At 48.1% G+C, this 25,619-nt stretch overlaps 1 protein-coding gene across 3 annotated transcripts in view; it reads left to right on the top strand.

Annotated features, from left to right (window-relative positions):
• The first annotated feature begins 6,919 nt into the window (after positions 1-6,919).
• The window catches only part of ARHGEF3 (Rho guanine nucleotide exchange factor 3), a 296,634-nt gene continuing 277,934 nt past the window's right edge, over positions 6,920-25,619 (top strand). The window contains exon 1 of one of the 3 annotated variants that reach the window (XM_079794773.1): positions 6,920-7,209. The gene's annotated coding sequence lies outside the window, so the exon portion shown is untranslated. Of the gene's footprint in view, positions 7,223-7,620; positions 7,777-25,619 lie in introns of those variants that run through there. The other 2 variants (XM_079794768.1, XM_079794774.1) reach the window with 2 other exon arrangements.

Below are 25,619 nucleotides of genomic sequence, written 5' to 3'. Positions count from 1 at the left end.
CCTCAATATAGTTTATAGGGAAAAGAAAGAACCTTTAGTAGCAAGTTATGGTGACTTGGTTCACTTCTCAATCCAAATACTGTGGGTAAATTTGGTTCAAGGTTAAACAACTTGTTCTAAAATGACTCGTCTAGAAGAATCTCATTAAGCATGTGCTGCAGTAAGTGAATTCCTTTCCTTTTCTTACATTAAAAGTTATAGCTAATACTTTCTATTAGTGGGGTGGGGCAGGGGAGAATCCTCTTTGGGCAGCATGAGAAACCCTACTTTTTACCATGGTGTTAGAAAGCAGTCCATTTTTACAGCTGCTTAGGGTTCTTACAGTAGCCAGCATCTGTGGGGGCTCCCTACTGGGTTTACTTTGCTTTTTTGAAGCCCACACTTCAGAGGTAGCAGAGACCAGCTTCCCCATGCAGGCTTTAAGAAGGAAAAAAACCCTCATTTTACTTTAGTTGAGTAAGAGACTACAGGCAGTAAGCTAAGCAGGTGGAAAAGGGAGGAGATACAAAATATAGCTGCTGTTTTGGGTGTAGTGGGTCCTCAGTGACTGTTCTTCACCCCACCCCATTATACCTGTGCTCACCATCCACAGGAACAAAAACAGAATTGGTCCAAGAACAGGATAGGAAGAGAATACAATGAAGGGGAAGATGGACAAAACATGAGCAAGGCCTTTTTCAATGAGAAAAAATTCAAGTGGATTCTTTGGGATTCAGGGAAAGTAAGATTGGTGGGCTTGGTTCCCTGGCATCTTTCTGGAGGGGTATTACACCATCTGTCACATCTATAGATGATGCAACCTTTTACAACATCTGAGAGTCTAAAGCAGGGGTCCTCAAACTTTTTAAACGGGGCCAGTTCACTGTCCCTCAGACCGCTGGAGGGCCGGACTATAGTTTAAAAAAAAACTATGAACAAATTCCTATGCACACTGCACATATCTTATTTTGAAGTAAAAAAAACAAAACGGCAAAAACACCCGCATGTGGCCCGCGGGCCGTAGTTTGAGGACGCCTGGTCTAAAGGGTGTACTGGGGACAGTGACGAATAACATGATCCCTGTCCTGACTGCACCTTTTTTTATGTATGGGGCTGTGGCAAAATTGCTCTGAGCCTCTGGGGTGTGTGTGTGTTTTAATCTTAAAGATAGTAATGATACGCATTGCAGAGGATTTTGTGAGGATTGAATGTGATGAGGTCTATAATGTACCCAAGGCCATGCTTCACAAGTGCTAGGTACTTGGCAAATAGTGGCTATTAGATATTCTGTTCAAGAGCAGGTCTTGGACTTGGGGAGCCATAATGAGATGGGTGGGAGAGTGTTCCCTCTTCTTAGGATTTTCAGCCCAGGGACCATGCCTAGCTGGTGGTTTAGAAAGGAAAGGATGGGTGTTGAGGAGGAGGAGGAGCTCCTAGCAAAATTAAGACAGTAATTCGGGGGTTATTGATAGTTGACCCTGAACTCTTGAGATCTTCTGACGTTCCATTCACCAGGCTTCTCTTTTCCTGGTTGCCTTCCAGCCTTGATAGAGACACATTTATCAAGACTTGCTGCTTCAAGGTCCCTGTGCCAGACAGATGACCACACTCCACTCTGGATGTGAACAAAAGCATTTCTGTAACCAACTATCAGTATGGGGCCAGGGGAATGTTCCGACTTTTAGAAGTTGGAAGGGGGCAGAGATCCAATAATGGTCCTTCAGGATGAGACCCCTCTTCCTGTTTTTTTCCACTCCTGCTGGTCATGAACCTTCCAGGGAGTGGGCAGGTGTCAGCTTCCCGACAAGATGTAATGTTTCCCACTGGGCTGGGCAAGGTCAGGCCATGGAGAACTTGCAGCAGAGAAAGACTGGAGCATGCCTGGTGGCAGAATGCAAACCGGTCAAGTCCTGCCTTTGGTGTGTGAAGTTTGATGCACTTCAATGTTCTGCACACGTATGTGTGATTGTGCATTCTTATTGATGAGATTATTTTACTATATAATTTTCAGCATTATGATTAGAGAGGTCTTAGGTATTCTCAATTTAGATCCCAGCTCCCCCTTGCTTTGTGCTGGTAGGCAGGTCTGGTTAGGACTTAGTTTTCCCTTCTGGAAAACGGGTCATAGTCATATACCTAACAGGGCTGTTGTGAGGCTTGAATGTGAGGCCAGGTGTAGTTCTGGGCACAGAGCCTGGCACACAGTGAGTAGGTCAGGGGTGTGCAGCTATAAAGTAGGATCCCCATGTCTCCTTCAACCCTGGCCTGGGTAGCTGATGGACTAGATAACAGAACTGGATTTCCTATCTCCTGGAGGTCTCGGTACCGCAGGGCAGCTGGCAGTGGCCTTCACAGGAGACGGCTACTTGATCAGGTGGCACTAGTGCCCTGTTTGAAACCGCCAAGGCCCTGGAGGTGAACACCAAAGTTCTGACCTGGCCCCTTGCACACTGTTTCTCTCCATGTCCCTTTCTTTTCTATGGTCATACCAGACTTTATAAAGATTCCTCACTCATTTGTTCCTGCCCTGAGGCCTTTGCATATGCTGTTTCTTCTGCCTGAAACACCCACTCCTTGTCTCCTTTCCTCTGTTGCAGTCAAACATTCCCTGACCACTGTCCAGCCTGGTCTAGGTTCTACCAGATGCCATTAGGAGCGCTTAGCTCAGCTTGTGTGATTATGTAAGTGTCCTACCCTCTGGGCAGGTTGGATTGAACCCATTTGTGTTCCTCTAACCAGGGTTATGTGAGCAGAAAGGATTTGCTTTAAAAGAAGCCTTTTATTAGCTACTTGAGCATTGCTTAGGCCTGAACAAGACCTTAATCCTTACACAGGCATCACCATCCCCTGGATAAAGACTGCACCAGGTTAGTGTTGCTACATCAATATGATGCTCCACATCTTTCTGAAGCCAAAGCAGGGTGGGTGGGAGCCATAGCAGTGCTACAGGCAGAAAAGTTGAATGTCCCTTCCAGTAAATCCACTTCTAGGGTTTTCTCTTTAGAATATAACCAGAAATATCAGTCAAAGTTTATTGTGCAAAGGTTTTCATCACCAAGCATTTCTCTGATACTGAGAAATGAGGAATAAACCAAGTATCAGTTGGAATATATATATATATATAAAAATAGAGAAATATGCTAATTAACCTGGACACCGTAACGGGTTGACCGGATAGGAGGAGGTTGCCTGCGCAGCATCAGGGGTGGGGCGGCAGGGGCCTCGGCGTGCCTGCGCTGGGGGAGGGCCTGATCAGCAGCGGCTGCGGCTGCTGTGGGGCCTGGAGAGCGAGGCACGGCCAGACCAGCAACTCGAGGGTGGGCAGCACCGCACGATTTCGAATCGCACGCTGGGCTCCTACTTGATTATAAGAAGAGGGTACGTTGACTTGGCGAGATAGCTCGGTTGGTTAGAGTGCTGTCCTGATACACCATGGTTGCAGGTTTGATCCCCGGTCAGGGCACATAGAAGAATCAACCAATGGCCCTGGCCAGTGTGGCTCAGTTGATTGAGCCTCCTTCTGTGCACTGAAAGGTCCCTGGTTTGATTTCCAGTCAGGGCACATATCCAGGTTGTGGGTTCAATCCTTGGTTGGGGGGTGTGCAGGAAGCAATCAATCAATATTTTTCATTGATGTTTCTCTTTCTTCCTTCTTCCCTCCCTCTCTCTTCTTCCTCTCTCTCAAATCAATAAAAAGAAAAGAAAAAAGAATGTAATATGTTTTTAAAAAGATTCAACCAATGAATGCATAAATAAGTGGAAAAACAAATCAATGTTTCTCTCTCAAATCAATAAATAAAATAAAATTTAAAAAGAAGAGGGCACATTTATACAGTAGACCAACAATTGGCCCTTAACAATTACTTTGTAGAAGAATATTTCATCACAAAGAAAAAGACTCACTACATTAAATAAAAAATAAAGGGTATAAATTAACAGTGGTTATTGCATGGTATGATTGTGGTAGGTTTTCTCTCACTCTCAGTATACTCAGTATTTTTTACATTATTTTACAATGAGTGGTATTGTATCATCATTGGGTTTTATTTTACTTTTTTAAAATATATTTTTATTGATTTCAGAGAGGAAGAGGGAAAGACAGATAGAAACATCAATGATGAGAGAATCATTGATTGGCTGCTTCCTGCACGCCCCTCACTGGGGATCGAGCCAGCAACCCGGGACCCTTCAGTCCGCAGGCAAATGTTCTATCCACTGAGCCAAATGGGTTAGGGCTATCAGTGGGTTTTAAATGTCTGGTTGTTCACAACATGGGACCCGATGAGCACCAGGAGGCCGGGACGGTGGTCTCAGTGTCTTGCCCTTGCCCTTGGTCATGCCTCTCATGCAGTTGCTTTCTCTGATTGTGCTATTGGGTACCTTACCTCCAGGCCCTCACCCTACTTTCCACCTGGCATCAGTCAAAGTGCATTGTCCACTATCCCCACAGGCCATACAGGGCCCCCCTGCAGACACCCCGGCTTTCTCAACTGATGATTTAGTGAGGTGACTGCCCTGGTTCTCCCTTCCTAACTATCCTTTTAGAGTTTGGGGTGAACTGAATTTGAGAATAGACCTTTATGAACTGATCATCAGTGTCTTCTGGCCTCTCTACCAGTTTCCAAACTGGATAGTAATCCACATTTCCTGCCCATCTCCTCTCCACCCTCCACCAAAGGACTCTCTTTGGGTGTATCACCTACTCCCCGAGTCCCAACCTCAGTCCAGGGACCAAGTCCTCCCCCTCCCCTTTTCACCCCAGGCCCAAGCATGGAGGGGATGGGAGGGGATGGGCACTGCATATAAACCCGTACGGAATTAAGTTGATTTGTTTTAATCTAGAGATTCAACTTGCAGATCTATTCTGATTTCTGGAAACCCTGAATTATTAAATAGGGGAAGTTAAGAAGTTTGCCCTTAGTAATAATGAAAATGCACTTTGCCATTGCTGTGTACAGCAGACTTTCAGCCACTACATCTGTGCCTCACTCAGCAGCCTGAACCTTTCAAGGGTCAAGGTCTGCTGTCTCACCTTGGCCATCAAGGGCCTTCCAGCCCCTTTCCTCCCCTCCCTGCCCCTCTCCAGGAGTGTGCCCTGTGCTCTCTCACCTCCCGGCATCCACACCTCCTGTTCTCTCCACCTTTGCTCTGCCTCGTTCCCTAGGCTGGTCAGGGCTTAGCCGAGGTCCACTTCCCACAGGAAGCCTCCCTGTGCCTGAATCTGGGCCCCGCTTCCTGCAATCTGTCTCTCGCCACACCCTCCTCCCCGACTGCCCAAGGCGTGAGGGGTCTGTTCCTCATCAGCTGTGAGCTCCTGAGGTCAGGGACTGTGTCTGTCTTGGTGACAGAATTCAGTGGCATGTAGCAGATGCTCGAATCATTGTTACACGGAATCTAATGGAAATGAAACTTTCATCTTTGACCAGGCTGCTAGTAGAACACCAGGTGCTGGTGTGCAGGTCTGAAGTGCCTGCTGAGCTCTGGGTTATTATTACTTAATCAACATGGCTGGCTGCAGTAGGAATCCTCCACAGTGTGGAGCAGGGAGAATTACCAAAGTTTTGGGGGAAAGGTTGAGAACTGGGGCTCTGGATACAGGTTTTGCCCTGGGAATTGTAGTGCGGGGAAGGGCGTGTGTTACTTGAACAGGAAACAGATAGGTCAAGAGGCACTGAGTCTGGGGTCAAGGAGCCCCTTTGACACTGAAGTGGAACGAAGTTGCAGCTGTTGGAGTGAATGTTGGTTTGCTCAAGATGCTCAGTTTGGGGCCCAAAAGGCAGGCTGTGGGCCAGGAAGAGGCCACCCAACACTCTGAGGCTGAGTGCCTGCAAGGAGAGATGGGCTGCAACGAAGAAAGTCTCAGCTGTGCCAGAGCAAGTTCTGAACACCTTGTGCTGGTCATGGGGCCTGAGCTGGGAGAGCTACATCCCAGCTGTCAGGACAGGTGCCTCCCAGGGAGCCCCCCACACCCTCACCCCCTGTGCCACGAGGTGGAATTGGGGCCAGGAGGCTGTTTTAGCTCACCCCCAGGAGAGAGTGAGGAGGTCCCCTTAGAGCCCTGGCCCCTGAGCCAACGCGGGCTCCTCTGACCTGGGCTGGCCTCACATCTCCAAGCTTCAGTTCTTGCACCCGAGAAGGGGGCCCACACAGCCCTACACCTCACAGGGCTGTTCTGAATGTTCAAGTAGAGGAAACACCAAAACCACACACCTGGCACATGAAAACAACGAATGAATTTTGTATTTTTATCATCATGGAGCCTGTGGTAGAGGGCATTCTTTATTCCTGACTTTAGGAGGACAGTAAGCGTTTATCTGTTGAATGAATGAGTGAGTGAATGAATGAAAAAGTTTTCTTTAGCCTGTCTGTTGTGGCTCAGTGGTTGAGTGTTCACCTATGAACCAGGAGGTCAAGGTTTGATTCTGGTCAGGGCACATGCCCGGTGGTTGTAGCTGGATCCCCACCCAGTGGGGGGCGTGCAGGAGGCAGCCGATCAATGATTTTCTCTCATCACTGATGTTTCTATCTCTCCCTCTACCTTCCTCTAAGAAATATGTAAATTCTATATATTTTTAAAAAAGTTTTACTTAGATTCCCACGTTTATTATTTCCCCACGGCTGACCCACGCCACGTCTGGCTGCAGCTCTGTCAGGCTCAGCGCCCGCGCACAAACCCGCGCAGCTGGTGGCCCGCCCGCACTCTCCACCCCCCAGTCAGGAAAGTGGGGCTGGGGCAAGACGCGGCACGCTCCGAGTCAGCCTGGCGGCGCGGGCAGGGCGCCCGCACTCGCGGATTGGGCAGCCGCTGCTGCTGTTGGCGCGGGTGTCCCCTCCCGCTCCCATACCTGTCCCAGGAGCCGGTTTGCGCGGCGCCTTCCACGCCGGGGAGCGGGAGCCGGTGGGGTACATTCCTCCGGAGTCTGGCTTAGGTGGCGGGGGATGCCCCGGGGGCCAGATCGCCCGTCCGCCCTCCTCCCGTCTTAGCCTTCCCGGGAGCGGGCGGGACGTGGCGAGGAGGGAGTGCCCAGCGGGGGCCCGGCGCGACTGCGTCGGGGTCCCTGGCCACCCAGTTGCGGCCTCCGCGGGGGTCCTGGGCCCGCCTCCCGCCCACGTGGCCCGCAGGGCCTCCAGCGCCGGCCCCGCCCCGGGGTGCCGCCCCCGCAGCCGCCGCCACCAGCGCCGCCGCGGTGCGCCCTCCAGCCCCGAGGGCCGAGCTGCCCCCGCGCCGAGGTGAGTGCAGGAGGTGAGCGGGACCCCATCCCTCCTCTGGGACCTCCCGGCTGGACACCCCGCTGGACACCCCGGAGCGGACAGTCGGGCTGGCTCCTCCCCTGCCTGACTCTCAGCCCCGGAGCTGGACCCCCGCCCTCACCTCCCGGCGCTCCCGCGGGTCTCGGCGCCCGCGGCGGGCTCTGCTCGCTCCCCGGCGGCGGGACCGGGAGCCTCGCAGGTGCCCTGGGCGGCGCAGGTGGGCAGAGCCGCGCGGCCGCCGCCCCGCCGAGACCCTGACTGGCGTCCCTTTGGCTCTTGAGCTCCGGGACGCCAGTTCCCGGCGCCACTTCCGGGAGGGAGTCGCCACCTGTCTCGGGACGCAGCCCCCCTCCCGGCGCCTCCCGGCCTCGGCGGGGCGCCCGCGCTCAGCGTCGCGCAGGGCCACTGGTCACTGGGCGCGGGGAACCGGCTTGGGGCGCGCAGGGCGGCGCCGCGGGTCCGGGCCCCCGGGGGGCCGGGCTGCATCTTTCAAACTGCGCGGCCCGACGATCCCGAGACCCCAGCGAGGGCGGCGGACACCCAGGGGTAAGGTGAACCTCCGCGCCCCGCGGCCGGAGAGGGCGAGCGTTTTCTGAGCGTGAAGCGGACTGACCGGGCGGAAAGGCGTTCCCTTGGGCTTTGGCACGAGGAGGAGCTACCCGGGCTTTCTCCGCGGCCCGTCCCGGGCCGGACCGGACCGCTGCTGAGCAGAGCGGCGTGTTCCTAGAGGACCCTGCTTCACTCAATGCCTGAACGGACGCACCGGCAGACACTTGTCTTTAAGAGCGTGAGGCACCACCCAGGTGCAGTCGCTTTCATTGCTAGGGTGTGCAAGTGAAGAGCCGTGCTACGTTTTTGTCTTAGCTGTGTAATCTTGGGCAAATTACTTCACCTACCTGTGCCTCGGTTTCCTCATCTGTGAAATGGGGATGATGTTGATAATACAAACGGTAAAGGGCTGTGGAAGGTCCAAGTTCTTAAAGGTGTGCCCGGTAGGAGGTAAGTTCTCCCTGTGTGAGCTGCTCTTATTGTTATGGCTGACACCTGTGCAACAGGGCATGCTCATCCCTAGCTCCCCAGTGAGGAGGGTGAGCAAGTTTTTGCGCTTTCCCCTTCTCCCATGGAGGAGCTGCATTATCCAGACAGGAGCTGTGGTGTCCCCTTCCGCCCCGAAACACGGGGCTTGGGAGTAGCCCTTGGTATGGTTCACCAGCCTTGTGCAAAAGGTTTCCCAGAATGTGCGGTTGGAGATGGCCTTTGTCAAGGGAAATGGGGTCTCTTACCTCCTCTGGAAGCTCTGGGGTGTAACTGGATGTTTGCCTCTCTGGGGTGGAGTGGATAAAGTTTCACTTGAATTCCTGTAGGCTTGGGCCCCCTGACAGTCTGACATTCTCTAGTCTCTGTGCGTGTAGGAGTCTATTTCGGTGCTCAAGGGCCTGATCTTGTCCCCAGCCCCCCATTCTTTCACCTCCAGCAGATTGTCCCCCGCATCAGTTTCCCTGGGCGGCACCAGCTCAGGTTCTTACCGCAGTGGTGACCACAGAAAGGAGTTCTGAACCTGGGGGTCCAGGGACCTCCTGAAATGCAGGTGAGGGGCTTGGAGCACGGGTGTATGTTTTTCCAGAGGGGTCCCTTTTCATCATATTCTGCAAAATGCCAGCGCACCCCCAAAAGTGGACCCCGAACTGCTGGTGGGGAGATGTTTGCTCTCACCCCCTGGACAGGACAGGCCCTCATTTTTAGGGAGTCAAGATGTCAGTATTACCTCTGCCTCCTGGACATGGAGGTGCGCACGTGTTCCTTCGTGCCCTCGCTCAGAGCACAGCATCCAGTGGACAATTCAGATCTAGCTTGACCTGAGGAAATCTGATAAAGAAGCCTGTTGAGGAAAGGAGGAGGCAGGGCGTGGGGGTAGGGGATGTTGGCCTATGGTGGGCCTTTAGGCTGGAAGGCAGTTTATGAAAATTTGAGCTCAAGCTGTCAGGAGACTCTTCAGGGCCTTTGCACACGCTCTTCCCTCTGCTGAGCACACTCGTCCGCCACTCCTCATGTCTGGCACTTTCCTGCCCTTCCGCTCCGATGGCGCCTCTGTCCAAAGCAGTCCCGTCCCCCATTTGTTTCTGTCACCTTCTCTCATTGCATTTTTTTCACAGAGCTTACCTGAAATGGTCTTACTTGTATATCTATTTATGGTTTTATTGTCTGCTTCCACCCAGGAGAATGCAGAATCCAAGAGGGCAGAAGTGTTGCCCTGTTTACCCCTGAACTCTGGCCTCTGGCACACAGTCGATGCTCAGTAAATGTCCCCAGAGTGACAGAATGAATGAGCATCCACTGAGTGAAATGAGGTGCGGCTGGGAACTGGTAAGAGCAGTGAAATGCAAAGGAACTGGCCATTAGTCAGGAGCTCTGGGCTAAAAGTGACCTTTAACATCTAGTTCAACCTGTGCTTAAACCACCTCTGCAACCTTTCTTCCTAGTTATTGCTAACTGGAGCTTGAATCCTCCAGTGACAGTGAAACCACTGCCTCCCAGGACAGCCCATTCCATTGGAGGAAAGATGTGGGATGCAAAGGACCAGAGATAGTCCCTGTGTCCGCCCTGACGAGGATGAGAGGTGGCCTCCAGGTTTCTGCACGCTACTCCTCCATTCCTGGTCTGCTCTGCAGCCTGATCACCGTCCTCCATCACTGCCCATCCTGGCGAGCTGCCTCCGCTTCTGTGCCGTCACAGAGGTTCTTGAGCTCTCTGGGTGCTACTGAGTCCTATGTCATCAGAAGGGGCCTCAGGCATCAAGAGAAAACTGCTGTAGTTTAGGGATCTTCAAGGGCAAGTTCTGTTGTTCAGGTAACTTGTAGCTGCATTGGGCAGTGGGGGGAGTGCGGGTCGGGGAACGGAGGGTGTGGCTGTTTCTTTCACTCTTTTGTTCTTCTCCTGGGTTTTCTGAATCATTCTTTAATCAATCTATTCATTGTGGCTCTAGCTATATTAAAAAAATGTAACCCTTGGACCCATTATCCTGGTGGTTTGTACAAATATTGTCTGATTCCTATCACCTGGCATGTACAGATTGAAACTCCAGTGAAAGTGAAATGTTTTTATATGTGATTCTGATTCACTGAGTCAGTTTAACTTTCTGCGTGGGGCATCACCAGTGTGGTGGGTGGAGTGGGGTTTGGAGATAAGCTTTTCTTTCTTCTTCACTTTAGTGAAAATTGTCCATTTAGATATGAAAACACTTTTTTTAAATTAAAAAAAAACACAACAAGACTGAGGACTGTAGTTAAAGTCATATCTATACATGTGCTTTAGCCACTCAGCTTGTTTACTTTGTCTGTTCCAGAATCATTTATGGAGGGAGGGCTTTGGCTCTGGGCCACCCAACAGTCAAGAAAACCAACTGTGGTCCTCCCTTGTGGTGTTTACACCCCGGTGGCAGAGATGGACAGCAGACAACTAAATCTAATTTGTGATGTTGGGGTGTGATCGGTGTAATGAAGAAAATGAAGCTGGGCGAGGGGATCCAGAGTGACTGGATGGAGGCAGTGTTGGTTTGGTCAGGGAAGGTCTCTCTGAAGAAGCAGCATTTGAGCAGAAACTGGAGGAAGCAGTTGTGTCGATGTCTGGGGGAGACCATTCCATCATATGGAGCCCAGGTTGTGGCTGAATTCCTGGTGTGGCCAGTCTGTCTCACGGGGGAAGGGAGAGGGAAATAAGGCCGTGTGGGCAGGACCTCTCCATCTCCTCCCAAGTCCGGGTGAGTGGCTGGAGTAGTAGCTCAGCGTTGTGTGTTTTGTGGTTGACCGTAAGGCTTGTGCCTTCTTTTCCAGGGGGTGGGACCTGGAGAGAAGATGTTTCCTAAAACGGCCTTTTGGGCCATGCGCATGAGCCTACGGGGGGACTGCTGGAATCAAAACTCTACACACAGTGAGGCTGGCCTCGTCCACGTGTCCCGGACATGGACTCTTCTGTGTCATTCGGTTACATCACTTCATCACCTAGAAGGAGCCACTTAGAGTTACTTAGCAAGGCTTTGGTGGAAAGATGAGATCCGCATGTATAGAATTGTGGACCGGGAGATGCAGGCCTCCCTTCTCCCCATCGATTGGTTAATTAATCGATAAATGGATGTTATTTACCACAGCATAAGATTTCTGGGGCTTCAGACATGAGGTCTTGGTTGTGTGACCTTGAAGCAATAGCCGAACCTTTCTGAATCTTGGTTTCTTCATCTGTAATGTTGGGGAGGAGGTGTGACAGGGAAGCTTGTTGGAAAAAGTAACATCTACGAAGATACAGATCACCCTCAGTAGAGGGTGGGGTAGGATGGAAGGAAGAGAGGTCCAGATAGAGGTGTGTGTGTAGTGTGTGTGTGTGTGTAGTGTGTGTGTGTGTAGTGTGTGTGTGTGTAGTGTGTGTAGGTGTGTGTATGTGTATGTGTGTGTGTAGTGTGTGTGTGTGTGTGTGTGTGTTTGTAGTGTGCTGTGGAAATGGAACTGGCGTAGCAGCCAGTGGGTCTGCCTGGCTGTGCCCTGTGCTGTGGTCTCTGCACTGACACCCTCACATACTCTCTGCAGCTCTCCTGTGGCACAGGCCCTCTCGTATCCCTGTCGTGTGGCCCTGGAGATTGAGGTGTGCAGTGATGAATAACTAGCCAACTGTGTGTCTCCCTGGGGCTCTGCTCAGTCGTGTCAGGAGAGCTGGAGGTGAGGAGGCTCTTTCCAGAAGAGTTACTCAGTGATGTCCAGAGAAGCGTGTGTTTAATATCAGGCCTCACTTGGAGATGTGCACATCCCCATGGAGTCAACCCTGCTCCCAGCCAAACGCGCAGTCCCTGGCACAGTGAGGATTCGACGGGGTGTTGGGTGGGTGCTGCAGGCTCACTGGTGGCCACGAAACAACAAGTCATTGCCTTCCTTTCTCACATGTCTCCCGACTTTTCCAAGGAGGACCCACAAGTCAGGGCAGAGCTGGATATGGAGCCCAAGTCAAAACCAGAATGCTCCAGAGAGGGACCCTGGCCAGAGTTGGAGAAGAACAGAGGAGGCATGTTGGTGTCTTGCCTGGCTCAGGTAGTAAAGACCAAGATAGTTGTTTGACAGTCTAACTTGGTTCCTTGTCCCCAAACCCCACCTCCACTTCCAGCCAGCACATGGTAACTTTGTGGGTCTGGCTGTGCTGTTCCTGCGGATAGAATCCCAAGCCCTGAATTCTTCTCCAATTCCGAGCTCAGTAATGTTTTCCTGGAAGCTGGAGCAGTGCACTGGCTGCCTTTGAAGCAAATTGAAATGTCTGGAGGTTGTAGAAACTGGAACACAGTTAGGGTCCCGTGTTCCAATCTCAGCCGCGCTCTTACTAGCGGAGTGACCTTGGGCAAGGTGCCCAGCCTCTCCGAGCCTCAGTTGAGTTTCATCATCTGTAAATGGGGACGATGTTTGGCTCTACCTCACAGGTTTGCTGTGAGGATTAAGTGAGAATTATTTGACAAGTGCTAGTCCCTGCCACAGCTAGCTTGCAGGAAGGGCTGGCTGTGGCACCATCTGATGACTAAGCTGGCCCAGGCCGCTTCGTCACTGCTTTGTGCTCCTGTCGGAAAGGTGTGCGCACGATGGAAGTTCATCATTCAGATTTGGAGATTTTTAAAAAATATATTTTTATTGATTTCGGAGAGGAAGGGAGAGGGAGAGGGAGAGAGAGAGAGAGAAACATCAATGGTGAGAGAGAATCATCGATCAGCTGCCTCCTGCACACCCCTTCTGGGGATCGAGCCCACAACTTGGGCATGTGCCCTTGACCGGAATCAAACCCGGGACCCTTTAGTCCACAGGCCGATGGTGTGTCCACTGAGCCAAACCAGGTAGGGCTGGAGATTTTTTAAAAAATATATTTTTATTTATTTCAGAGAGGAAGGGAGAGGGAGAGAGAGATAGAAACATCAATGGTGAGAGAGAATCATCGATCGGCTGCCTCCAGCACGCCCCCCACTGGGGATTGAGCCTGCAACCAGATTTGGAGATGTTACCAAGGGTAGGCACTCTCCTTTTCGGAGACAATCTTATTAGGAGCCAAATCTGGATAATGGAGTTGGGGTCAGCTTATTATGAGTCAGAAGCCAGGTGTGAAATGCCATCAAGGCCTCCTGCCCGATCACAACAGCCCACCATCCTCTCGCACGGCGCTCTCACACCAGTCTCCCCAGCCCCCAGCCTACAGTGGTCCTCCGTGTACCCATGCCCTTGGTCCCTGAAGGGTATGCAACACCCTTGCAACCTGGCTGCGTCAACTCCCTGTTCCAATGATTTATCTTCACCCCACCCCACCCCACCTCACCCGCTGGACCCTCTGATGGAACTGAGCCTGACAGTCCCCCCCACACCCCAGAGGCTGCCGCGTTCACATCTTTGCTCCTGCTTGTCCCTCTACTCGGAATCCTCTTCTGCTCTTGTCCACTTCCAGACTTCCACACGCCCAGCTCCAGTGGCCTCTTCCCTCTTCCCTTCCGTTTCAGCTAGAAAAGTGCTTTTTTTTTTTTTTTTTGCATGAGAAACCCTAATTATATCCTTAGTATACACAAATGCAAACAAGTCGGAAGTTGTAGAGGAAATAATAATTCCACCTTCCCCATTTCAGCTTGCTTCCAGAGGGAACATTTATGATCAGGTGGCTGTATGTTCCTCTTACGTTTTTACATTTAGGTGTGTGTACCTGGGAGTAGCTTTGAAAACCAACATAACGGGCTCATTTCACATCTTATTCTCCAACTAATTTTTCCCCATTTAGTCACAGTGTCCATAGCCTCGCTCCTCGTTTTTACCTGCCTTGACTCCCCCTTTCCCTGGGAAGAGTGTACAGGTTCCTGTGGAAATACGTGTTCAGTTCTCTTGGCCATATACTTAGCAGTGGTACTGCAGGTCGTATGATAGCCCTCTGTTTAATATTTTGAGGATCTGCCTATGATTTCTGAAGTGACTACACCATCTTCAATCTCACCAGCCATGTTTGAGGATTCCTGTTATTCCACATCCCCACCAAGCGTTGTTATTGTCCATTCTTTTTATTAGCCATCCTAGTGCACTTAAAAGTGGTATCTCGTTGTGGTTTTAAGTTTTATTTCCCTAATGGGAAGTGGTGTGGAATATCTTTTTGTTTGTTTGTTTGTTTGCTTCTATGTAAGTTTATTTTTTCTCTCTTCTTAAAAATTTCTTTATTGATTAAGTTATTACCTATGTGTCCTTTTCCCCCCATTACCCCCCTGTCCCCCCACTCACCCCCCTGGTGTCTGTGTCCATTGGTTAGGCCTATATGCATGCATACAAGTCCTTTGGTTGATCTCTCCCCCTTACCTCCACCCTCCCCTACCTTCCCTCTGAGGTTTGACAGTTTGATCGATGCTTCTCTGTCTCTGGATCTGTTTTTGTTCATCAATTTATGTTGTTCATTATATTCCATAAATGAGATCATTATCTTTCTCTGACTGGCTTATTTCACTTAATATAATGCTCTCCAGTTCCATCCATGCTGTTGCAAATGGTAAGAATGCCTTCTTTTTTACCGCAGCGTAGTATTCCATTGTGTAGATGTACCATAGTTTTTTAATCCACTCATCTGCTGATGGGCACTTAGGCTGTTTCCAAATCTTAGCTATGGTGAATTGTGCTGCTATGAACATAGGGGTGCATATATCCTTTCTGATTGGTGTTTCTAGTTTCTTGGGATATATTCCTAGAAGTGGGATCACTGGGTCAAATGGGAGTTCCATTTTTAGTTTTTTGAGGAAACTCCATACTTTTCTCCACAGTGGCTGTACCAGTCTGCATTCCCACCAGCAGTGCACGAGGATTCCTTTTTCTCCGCACCCTCACCAGCACTTGTCGTTTGTTGATTTGTTGATGATAGCCATTCTGACAGGTGTGAGATGGTACCTCATTGTCGTTTTGATTTGCACCTCTCGGATGATTAGTGACGTTGAGCATGTTTTCATATGCCTCTTGGCCTTCCTTCTGTCTTCTTTCGAAAAGTATCTATTTAGGTCCATTGCCCATGTTTTGATTGGGTTGTTTATCTTCCTTTTGTTAAGTTGTATGAGTTCCCTGTAAATGTTGGAGATTAAAACCTTACCGGTGATAACATTGGCAAATATGTTCTCCCATGCAGTGGGCTTTCTTGTTGGAATATCGGTTTTTAACTTTATTTTTTGAGCAGTTTTGGGGTTTATAATAAAATTGAGAGAAAGGTACAGAAATTTCCTCTATACCCTCTGCTCCTATACATGCATAGCCTCCACCATCATCAGTGTCATTCACCAGAGTGATACATTTGTTACCAAGGATGAACATACGTTAAAACGTCATAGCCATCCAGAGTCAGTAGTTTACCCAAAGGTTCACTTTTGGTGCTGGACTTTCAATGGGTTTGAACAAATGTGTAATAGTATTGTACAGAGGGTTTTCACCTAAAAATTCTCTGTGCTCCTCCTATTCATTCCCACCTCCCCACCCCCACTGAAGCTACTAATCTTTTTATTGTCTTCATAGTTTTGCCTTTTCCAGAATATCATATACTTGGAATCATACAGTATGTAGTCTTCTCAGATTGGCTTCCTAAACTTAGTATAGTAATATGCATTTGAGGTTCCTTTGAGTCTTTTCATGGTTTGATATAGCTCATTACTTTTTAGTGCTAAATAGTATTTTATTGTGTAGATGTACCACAGTTTGTCTTTTCATTCACTCACTAAAGGATATCTTGGTTGCTTCTAAGTTTTGGCAATTATGAATAAAGCTGCTACAAACAGCCATGTACAGTTTTTTTGTGGACATAAGTTTTCAAGTCCTTTGGGTAAATACTAGAGAGACCAGTTGCTGGATCATATGGTTTAAGAGCATGTTCAGTTTTGTAAGAAACCACCAAACTGTCTTTCAAAGTGGCTGTACCATTTTGCATTCCCACCAGCAATGTATGAGAGTTCCTGTTGCTCCCCATTCTTGTCAGCATTTGGTGGTGTCAGTGTTCTGGATTTTGACCATTCTAATAAGTGTGTAGTGCTATCTTATTGTTGTTTTTTAATTTGGTTTTCCCTGGTGACATATAATATGGAGCATCTTTTCATATGCTTATTTGCCATCTGTATATCTTCTTTTTAAAAAAATGTATCTTTATTGTTTGAAAGTATTACAGCTGTCTCCCTTTACCCCCCATTGACTCCCTTCATCTCCCACGTCCCCTCCCAGCCCTTCACCGCACTATTGTCTATGTCCATGGGTTATGCATATATGCATATAAATTCTTTGGTTATTATATCTTCTTTGGTAAGGTGTCTGTTAAGATCTTTGGCCTTTATTTTTTCTTATTGTTGAGTTTTATGAGTTCTTTGTATATTTTCGGTAACTGTCCTTTGTCACATGTGTCTTTTGCAAATATTTTCTCCCAGTTTGTGACTTGTCTTCCAATCCTCCGGTGCTGTCTATTGCAGAGCATTTCTAATTTTAATGAAGTCCAGTGTTTCAATTACTTTTTTTCATGAATCGTGTTTTGGTTTATCTAAAAAGGCATCCCCATACCCAAGGTCATCTAGGTTTTCTTCTAGGAGTTTTATACTTTTGCATTTTATAATTAGGTGCATGATCTATTTTGAGTTAATTTTGTAAAGGGTGTGAGGTCCGTGTTTAGATTCACTTTTTGCATGTGGAGGTCCATTTGTTCCAGCACCATTTATTGAAGACTAGCTTTGCTCCATTGTATTGCCTTTGTTCCTTTGTCAAAGATCAGTTGACTGTATTCAATGTGGGTCTATATATGGGCTCTCTATTTGGTTTCATTGTTCTATTTGTTTATTCTTTTGCCAGTATTACACTGTCTTAATTACTGTAGCTTTGTAGTAAATTTTGATGTCAGATAGTATCAGTCCTCCAGCTTTGTTCTTCAGTATTGTGTTGGCTGAGTATCTTTACATGTGCTTATTGGCTATTTATATATCTTTTTTGGGGGAGAAATATCTATTCAGACCCTTTGCCTATTTTTAAAAATTGGTTGTTTGTATTTTTATTATTGTTATAAGTGTTCTTTATATATTCTAGATTCAGTCCTTCATCAGATACATGGTTTTTAAATATTTCCTCCCATTTTGTGGGTTATCTTTTAACTTTCTTGATGGTGTTTTTTTAAGCACAAGATTTTAATTTGATGAAATCCAATTTATCTATTTTTCTTGTGTTGCTTGTGCTTTTGGTATCATACCTAAGAAACCTTTGCCTAATCCAAGGTCAAGAAGATTTATACCTAAGTTTTCTTCTAAGAATTTTATAGTTTTAGCTCTTAGATTTAGGTCTTTAGCCATTTTGAGTTAATTTTTTTGTGTGTGGTGTGAGGTAGAGGTCCAACTTCATTCTTTTGCATGTGGATAGCCTGTTGTGCCAGCACCATTTGTGGGAAAGGCTATACTTCCCATTCAGTTGTCTTGACATCCTTGTCAAAAATCAATTGGCCATAAACGAAAGTATTTACTTCTGCACTCTCCGTTCTATTCCATTGATCTGGATGTCTGTCCTTATGCCAGTGCCACTGTCTGTACTGTCTTGATTACTGTCGCTTTGTAGCAGGCTTTGAAATCAAGAAGTGTGAGTCCTCCAACTTTCTCCATTTTCATGATTGTTTTGGTTTTTCTGGGTCCCCATAAGAATTTTAGGACCAGCTGGCCAATTTTTGCAGAACAGGCAGCTGGATTTTGACAGGGGTTGTGTTGAGGCTGTAGGTCAGTGGTAGTGTTGCCCTCTCAACAGCACTAAGTCTGGATCCTGAAGTACCTTTTTCTTGGGTGCATCAGTCACTCAGCTCCCCTAGTCAGTGAGTCTCCTGAGGAGACACTCAGAAGCTCAGCCTTCAAGCTGTGCAAAAATCTAGGGCCGTCCGCCTCTCTTCTCCTTGATAAAGAAAGTGACACAATCCGGTGTATTGTTGAATTTAAGCCGGAGACCTTGGATAAAACATTTAACTCTTGAATTAGAAATAGGAGTACATCTGGCCCTGGCTGAGCCTGTGACAGACCTGGTTTCTCTATTCGGAGGGCGTGATGGAGATCCCTACCGGTCCTCCCACACTCCCCTGCCTCCTTGCCTTGGGAAGATTGGTGAGACCTGGGGGCCCTCACAGTATTGGGCTGAGGCCACATTTTGACTAGTCTTATCTATTGGGCAAAGTTGTAGCATTTAATTTAGGGAAAAGGTTCTGCTGCTTAAGCAACTTTTATGCCCCCACGGCCCCCAATTCAATGGCATCTTAGTTTGAAGAATGGAATAAAAATAGGAAGGGATAAAAAAATAAGCGAATACTATCACATATTAAAATATTAAAATACTAGAGGCCCAGTGCATGAAAATTCATGCACTGGGTGGCGGGGGTGGTTTCCTCAGTCTAGCCTGCCTCCTCTCACAGTCTGGGAGCCTCAGGAGCAGGAGGTGACCCGGCGATCAGGGGAAGGCGACGCCCCCATCACACCTCTGCTGCTGCCACTGCCGGCAGTGCAAACCTCTGCCGGCCCTGGTTACCTGAGCCTTGGGTGGCCCTGGGCGGCTGGGCAGCCGCCATCCGAGGCTTGCCTGTGTCTCAGGCCGGCCCTGGGTGGCTGGGGGGCTGAGGGGACAGGGGGACTCTAGAGGCAGGCGCATGGAGCAGCCAGACCTGCCTGGGGGTGGGCCCGGCCATGCAGTGCATCTGCTGCCGGCGGGGCTGAGGGGACCGGACGCCGCCATCTTGTGGCTGTGGGCACTGCCATCTTTGAGGGCGTGACAGTCAATTAGCATATTCCCTCCTTATTGGTTGTGGGCACCACCATCTTTGTGAGGGCATGACGGTCAATTAGCATATTCCCTCTTTATTAGATAGGATTAGTTTACACCCCTATATGCACTTACGCATTCCAGATGTAATGCTTTGGCACAAGTCCAAGATGGTATCCTCATGGAAGAAGAATTAAAAAGTGAAGAGTCTACATGAGTATTAATAGGAACCAGGTTTCCCAAACTTCAGGAACAACCTGCAAATCCACTCACACCTCAGCCTACTCTGAGCTGGGCGAGGAGCGCCATTTTAAACAAAACGGTGCTAGTGTGTGTGGGTGCATGGACTTGTTTCCTACTGGTCTTTCAAAGAAGCAATTAAAAATGCATTAATTTGGGCTGAGTTTTTAGCTTGTTTCTGGAGAGGAAAAAGTTATATGCAATAGAAATTATTTTTTTTAATCTTCACCCAAGAATATGTTTATTGATTTTATTATTTATTTAAATTCTCATCCGAGAATGTTTTTCCATTGATTTTTTTTTTTTTAAGAGGGAGTGGAAGAGAGAGGCTAAGACAGAGAGAAATATCAATGTGAGAGAAACACATTGATTGGTTACCTCCTGCATGCACCCCGACCAGGGCCTGGGCTGGAGAGGAGCCTACAGCTGAGGTCCGATCTTTGACCGGAATTGAACTCTGAGCCAAACTGGCTAGGGCTGTTTGTTGATTTTTAGAGAGAGAGGATGAGAGAGAGAGAGAAAGAGAAAGAGAGAAACACGGATGTGAGAGAGAAACATTGATTGGTTGCCTCCAGTATGCAACCTTGACCAAGGATCGAACCTGAAACCTAGGTATATGCCCTTACCAGGAATCGAACCTGCAGCCTTTGGTGTATGGATGATGCTCCCAATCAACTGAGCCACCTGGGCAGGGTTGCAGCAGAAATTATTTTGAGATCTTTATAATCTACGTGCCTTTGGTCTACCAGGCTCCCGTTACCTCAGCTGTTAGAACAGGCAGTTTGTAGGGATTTTATTTTCCGTTCTTCAGTGAGGGGGGTGTGCACATGTACGTGCACTTGGGAAGTTAGGGGAAAAACACGATGATATAACCCAACCCCAAAACAAGGAAGCGTGTTACAGAGCCGAGTTTCTAGCCTCAGAAGGTGCAGCTTAGCTGACCTGGAGTAACCTCTGTCTATGACACATCTCCCACGGGGGGTGGGGGGACTGTTTCTCTCCAGCATGGCTTTAATTTTACAAAAGCCCTGTGAAGTCTTGCAGACTCAAGTGGTTTTCTTAAATCACGCACATTTCATGAGTTCTGGGCTGGGCAAGGCCTCACTAATCCTTGGCCAGCATTGTGAGTCAGAAAATATTTAAATGACCGCCCGAATCCTTTGAGGAGGGAGAGTTGGCAAGTTAATTGAGGGCGGTGGAGTGACTCGTCCACAGCACTGCAGCACATGAGTGGCAGAGCTGATACCCAGGTTAGCAGCTCTACTTTATTATGCTAATAAAGTTATTTTATCTCTTAGAGTGAGATGATGATGCTGCCAAATTTTATTGAGCACTTATTACACAGTGGGGGCCAGCTTTTCACACTTGTTTTTGGCAGTGACCCATGGTCAGAAATACATCTAGACTGGAACATGCCCTTGTGCAGATCTAAAGCAAAAGTTTGGTAAAACAGTACTTACCCTGTGAATGTCTAGTGTGTGTCCTCAGATAATTATTTTCTTTTTTTTTTTTCCTGTCTGAGGCCGCCTCTGATCATTCTTTTCTACGTTAGTGAATTTATGCTTTTTTAAAAAGGATGGTTGTGAGACCCACTAAATGTACTTCACTAATGGGTCAAAACCTGTTGCTTGAAAACCACTCTGCTAGACAATTTACTACGTGCTTTACATGTTACTATTTCATTTAGTCCTCACAGTGACCTCCTGGAGGGGTCTTACTAGCCCCATTTTTATGGCGGAGGCACAGAGACATAAGTTGCCCAGAGTCACCCACTGCGAGTGAGTAGTGGAGCTGGGACTGAACCCAGAAAGGCTGAGCCCTGTAAAAGGTTCCTGGTGTGAATCCAGGTCACATACCTCTCTCTTGTAGTGATTAGGGAATAGGGTGTAATTTAATATCCTAATGAGTTCTTATATATTGAAAAAGTAGTGACAAGATGGATACAAAATTAATATCCCTTTTGTAGCCTAAAAGTTGCATATAAAAACAAATGTATCCAGTGGGATGGCTTTGATCAGTATATAGACAGATGTTATTCTTCCTAGGAATTTTAAGGAATTGGTGATTATGGAGGCTTGGGGGAGGGTTCAGGTCTGCAGGGCAGCAGCAGCCTGGTGACTCAGGGAGAAGTTGCAGTTTGAGTGCAAAGACAGTCCGCTGGCAGAATTCCTTCTTGCTAAGGGAGGTCAGTCTTTGTTCTATTAAGGCCTTCAACTGATTGGTTGAGGCCCACCCACATTATGAGGAGCAATCTGCTTTACTCAGAGTCTACTGATTTAAATATTAATTTCATCTAAAAAATACCTGCACCTTCATAGAAGTATCTAATATAATGCTTGACCAAATACCTGGGCACTGTAGTCTAGCCAAGTTGACACAAAAAATTAAGCATCGCAGGGGGTAAGATACCGTTTGAAGTTGTTCAGAAGAAAGGAAAAAGGCAGTGGGAAGCGAGGGTGTGATGTGTTACCAACAGGAGAACGTTTCAGAATGAACTTTTGATGGATTGCAAAATGAGTCCATCTCCGGTTCCCATGTCCCCGGGGGTAGGAGTGGGTGGGGTGCAACTTGGGTTGGCAGATGGAGGGGGAACAGATTTTCTTGCTTTGAGTTGAATGGATTTTTCTTTCCTTTCCCTTGTAGACCAGACACCTGAGAATTCGTGGCCCTAAGTAAACAGAGCCATTATCTGCTCCGTGGATTTATCTGCAGGGGCCCATGTGCGCTAATGCAGCATTTGTGTCTCAGCCTAAGCATAGGAGACATTGCTCCCCTCTCCTGTGCCACAAGCCACCACACAGCTGTGGGGCCTTGTGGGTCACTGGTCACAGTAATGGTTGGATCTGGGTTGTCTGGGTGGGACCTCAGGCTATATATGATGGTATCCAGATAACATCAAATTTATTACAGTTTTTATTTCATCTTATTTTTATTGAGATATAATTTATATACTGCAAAATTGACCCTTTAAAATACACAGATGAGTAGATTTTAGTATATTCACAAGGTTATGCAGCCATTACAACTATTTATTCCAGAACATTTTCATCACCCCAAAATACAGCTTTTATTTTGAACGTAATTTAAACGTGAAAGAACACTGTCTTCTGGATCAGTCCCATCAGCAGACAAATATGCTGTTATTTCTCCCAACTGAAGGACAAAGCACAACCCAAACCCTCTTCCCTCCTGCGTCTCCCTCCAGTTTTGTCCCCATTTCTCTTCAGTTTAGAGCCAAACTTCTTGAAAGAATTGTCTGGACTTGCTGACTCCAGTTCTTTCCCTCCCATTCTCTCTCACTTAAAAACGTTCTGATAAAATGTCCATAATATAACAGTTGCCATCCTCACCATTGTAACTGTCCAGTTCAGAAGTGTTAAGCATGTTCACGTTTTTGTGCAACCATCTCCAGAACCTTTTCATCTTGCAAAACTGAAACTCTGCATCCTTTACACGACAGTTTCCATTTCTCCCTCTCCCTGCCCCTGGTAACCAGCATTCTCCTTTCTCTCTCTATGAGTTCAACCACTCCAGGTACCAAAGATGAGTGCAATCAGTGTAAATAAGACACTTATCTTTTGTGACTGGCTTATTTTACGTAGCATAATGTTCTCAAGGTTCATCTTGTCGCATGTGTCAGGCTGAATGATATTCCATCGTATACAGACCACATTTTGTTCACTCGTCTGTTGAGGGACACTTGGTTGCTCCCACCTCTGGCTGTTACGAACAATGCCGGCACGAGCCTCTGTGGCCCCGGTCTGCGGTGGCTGCCGTGTTGTCCATCCCGATGGCGCATTCTCTGGCCCCAGCCCGCCTTGGTTGCAGTTGGTCGCTTTTTCTTCCCTGAAGCCCTTTCTTCCCCTGGCTTCCAGGGCACCTCGCTCTCCTGGTCCTCTTCCCACATCTCAGTTCAGGGCAACTCCATCCCACTGATGCTCCGACGGGGTTGCATCTTTGACTCTTGTATCTCTCATCCGACACATCAGAAAATCCCACTGTCTACTTTCAAAATACACCTAGAACGTGGCGGTGCTCCCTGCCCTTGCTGTCGCCACCTGTCCCAGCCTCGCTCCCCTCCCACCTGAGTGACTGTGGTGGTCTCTTGTCGGGTCTCCAGTCTCTGTCCTGACGTCCTTCCAGCGTGTTCTCCATTCAGAGACAGAGGGGTCCTTCTCCAGGGCCGGGCAGATCACCCGCCTCTGCTCTGCTCAAAACCCGTGCGGGAGCTCGCCTCTTACAGCGAAAACGAACGTCCTCATGTCGGCATGGAAGCCTCCACCATCTGGCCCGTGTCCTCTCTGACTCCCCCTCCACTTCTCTTCCCCTCAGACCCCACTCCCACCACGCTGGCCTCCACGCTGGCCTCTGATCGGACTCCTCAGGACCTTTGACCTGCTGTCCCCCTGACCAGAATGCTCCTCAGCCTCTACGCACTGTCCCGGGTGATCGTATAACTGTTACCACTTCTGTGAACACTCCTCCCGCCTCCTTCCTGCTGTCACTCACTAATACAGGGTGTATTTTCCTTATTCAGCCTGTGGTCTGCCTCCCCTCCCCCCACCATAATGTAAATTCCATGAGGGCTGGTGTTTTTTTTTTTTACATTTTGTTCCCTGCCATATCCCAGCACCTGTCCTGGCACCGGACAGATATTCATTAAGTATTTGTTGAACCAATAAATGCAAGTTTGGAAAATAGGTATAACAAACATTTTATGATTCCTCTATTATGACACAATTTTGCCAGCATTTTTTCTTACCTGTAAATTGTTCTGTGTGTGTGTGTGTGTGTGTGTGTGTGTCCCCTGTCTTTTCCCACAACATACTCCTGCACAAGCCTCCTTTTATTTTTTTAAGTTGCTACATAGCCTTCCTGATTATTACTTGTTAAACAGCTAAATGATTCATTGAGTGGATGTAGCAACTTTATTTAACCTTTTTTTTTTTGGTCAGCACTCTTGGGCGGCTTCCAATTCCTTGCTGTTGTAGATGGCTCCACAGTGAGTGTCAGTGTTGGGCATGTGCCCAGCCACCCTCCCTCTCCTCTGGAGGGAGTCCCACTTCTCCCAAGCCCGCTGGGGGCCTCGGCCCAGGCTGGCCCGTCATGGTTCCCACCCTCCTGCCTGTGGTGACTGGCCACATAGGAGCCCAGCCAGGCCGGGCTTTGGGCTTCCCCAGCGTCATCCTAACTCGCTCAGAAGCAGCAGAGATGCTCGGAGGCACCTGGGCCCAGAGCAGTAAGGACTGGGTTCTGAGTGTGAGTGGCCACAGCATGAGGGGAGGTTGGGCACATCGTCTCTGGATCTGGTCGCTTGACTGTTTGAGCTGCTCCCTTTTCACCGACCTAGCTGGAGTTGGATCTCTCACGGTAAGGAATGAGTCTTCTAGACCAGTGGTTCTCAACCTTTCTAATGCCGCGACCCTTTAATACAGTTCCTCATGTTGTGGTGACCCCCAACCATAAAATTATTTTTGTTGCTACTTCATAACTGTAATTTTGCTACTGTTAATGAATCGTAATGTAAATATCTGTGTTTTCCGATGATCTTAGGCTCTACAGCAGCGGTTCTCAACCTGTGGCTCGCAATCCACAGGTTGAGAACCGCTGGCAGGGTTGCCTAAGACCGTCGGAAAACACAGATATTTACATTACGATTCATTAACAGTAGCAAAATTACAGTTATGAAGTAGCAACAAAAATAATTTTATGGTTGGGGGTCACCACAACATGAGGAACTGTATTAAAGGGTCGCGGCATTAGAAAGGTTGAGAACCACTGGTCTAGACTAATAAGACATGGTGTGGATCATCTCCCCATTCCATTTTTTTAAAGTTGTTTCTTTAGTCCACAGCAAGGAAAGGTGTTAAAGACCCGAGAAAAGCTTTGTTCAGGGTTGAAAATGCATGTAGGCAGAGCAGCTCGATTTTTTTTTTTGGGGGGTCACAACTGGAGAAACAAGGTAAAAGCATTGGTTTCAGATGTTGGCACTGCCATCTGACAGGGTAGCCTCAGTTTCTTTGTCTGTGAAATGGGCATGGAAATAACCACAACCCACTTCAGAAAACTGTTTTGAGGATGAAATAGGTTAATGCACACAACGTCCTTAGGGTGGTGTGGCACAGAGAGAGAGGGGTCCCTGAGCATCAGCCGTGGCAGCTGCTGCATTATGGTGCCAGACTCTTAAAAGTGTAAGAGGAATTGAACATAGAACTACCATATGACCCATCAGTCCCACTCCTGGGTACTTACCCAAAAGAATAGAAAGTAAGGTCTCAAACAGATTCTTGACCACCTATGTTCATAGCAGCATTATTCACAATATCACAATAGTTCATTGGCCGATGAATGGATAGACAAAACGTGATATATGCA

The sequence above is a fragment of the Cnephaeus nilssonii genome (genome assembly GCF_951640355.1).
Source record: "Cnephaeus nilssonii genome assembly, chromosome: 17".
Taxonomy (NCBI): Eukaryota; Metazoa; Chordata; class Mammalia; order Chiroptera; family Vespertilionidae; genus Cnephaeus; species Cnephaeus nilssonii.
The sequence above is the reverse complement of the archived record's forward strand: the minus strand, read 5'-3'. Positions and strand labels throughout refer to the sequence as shown.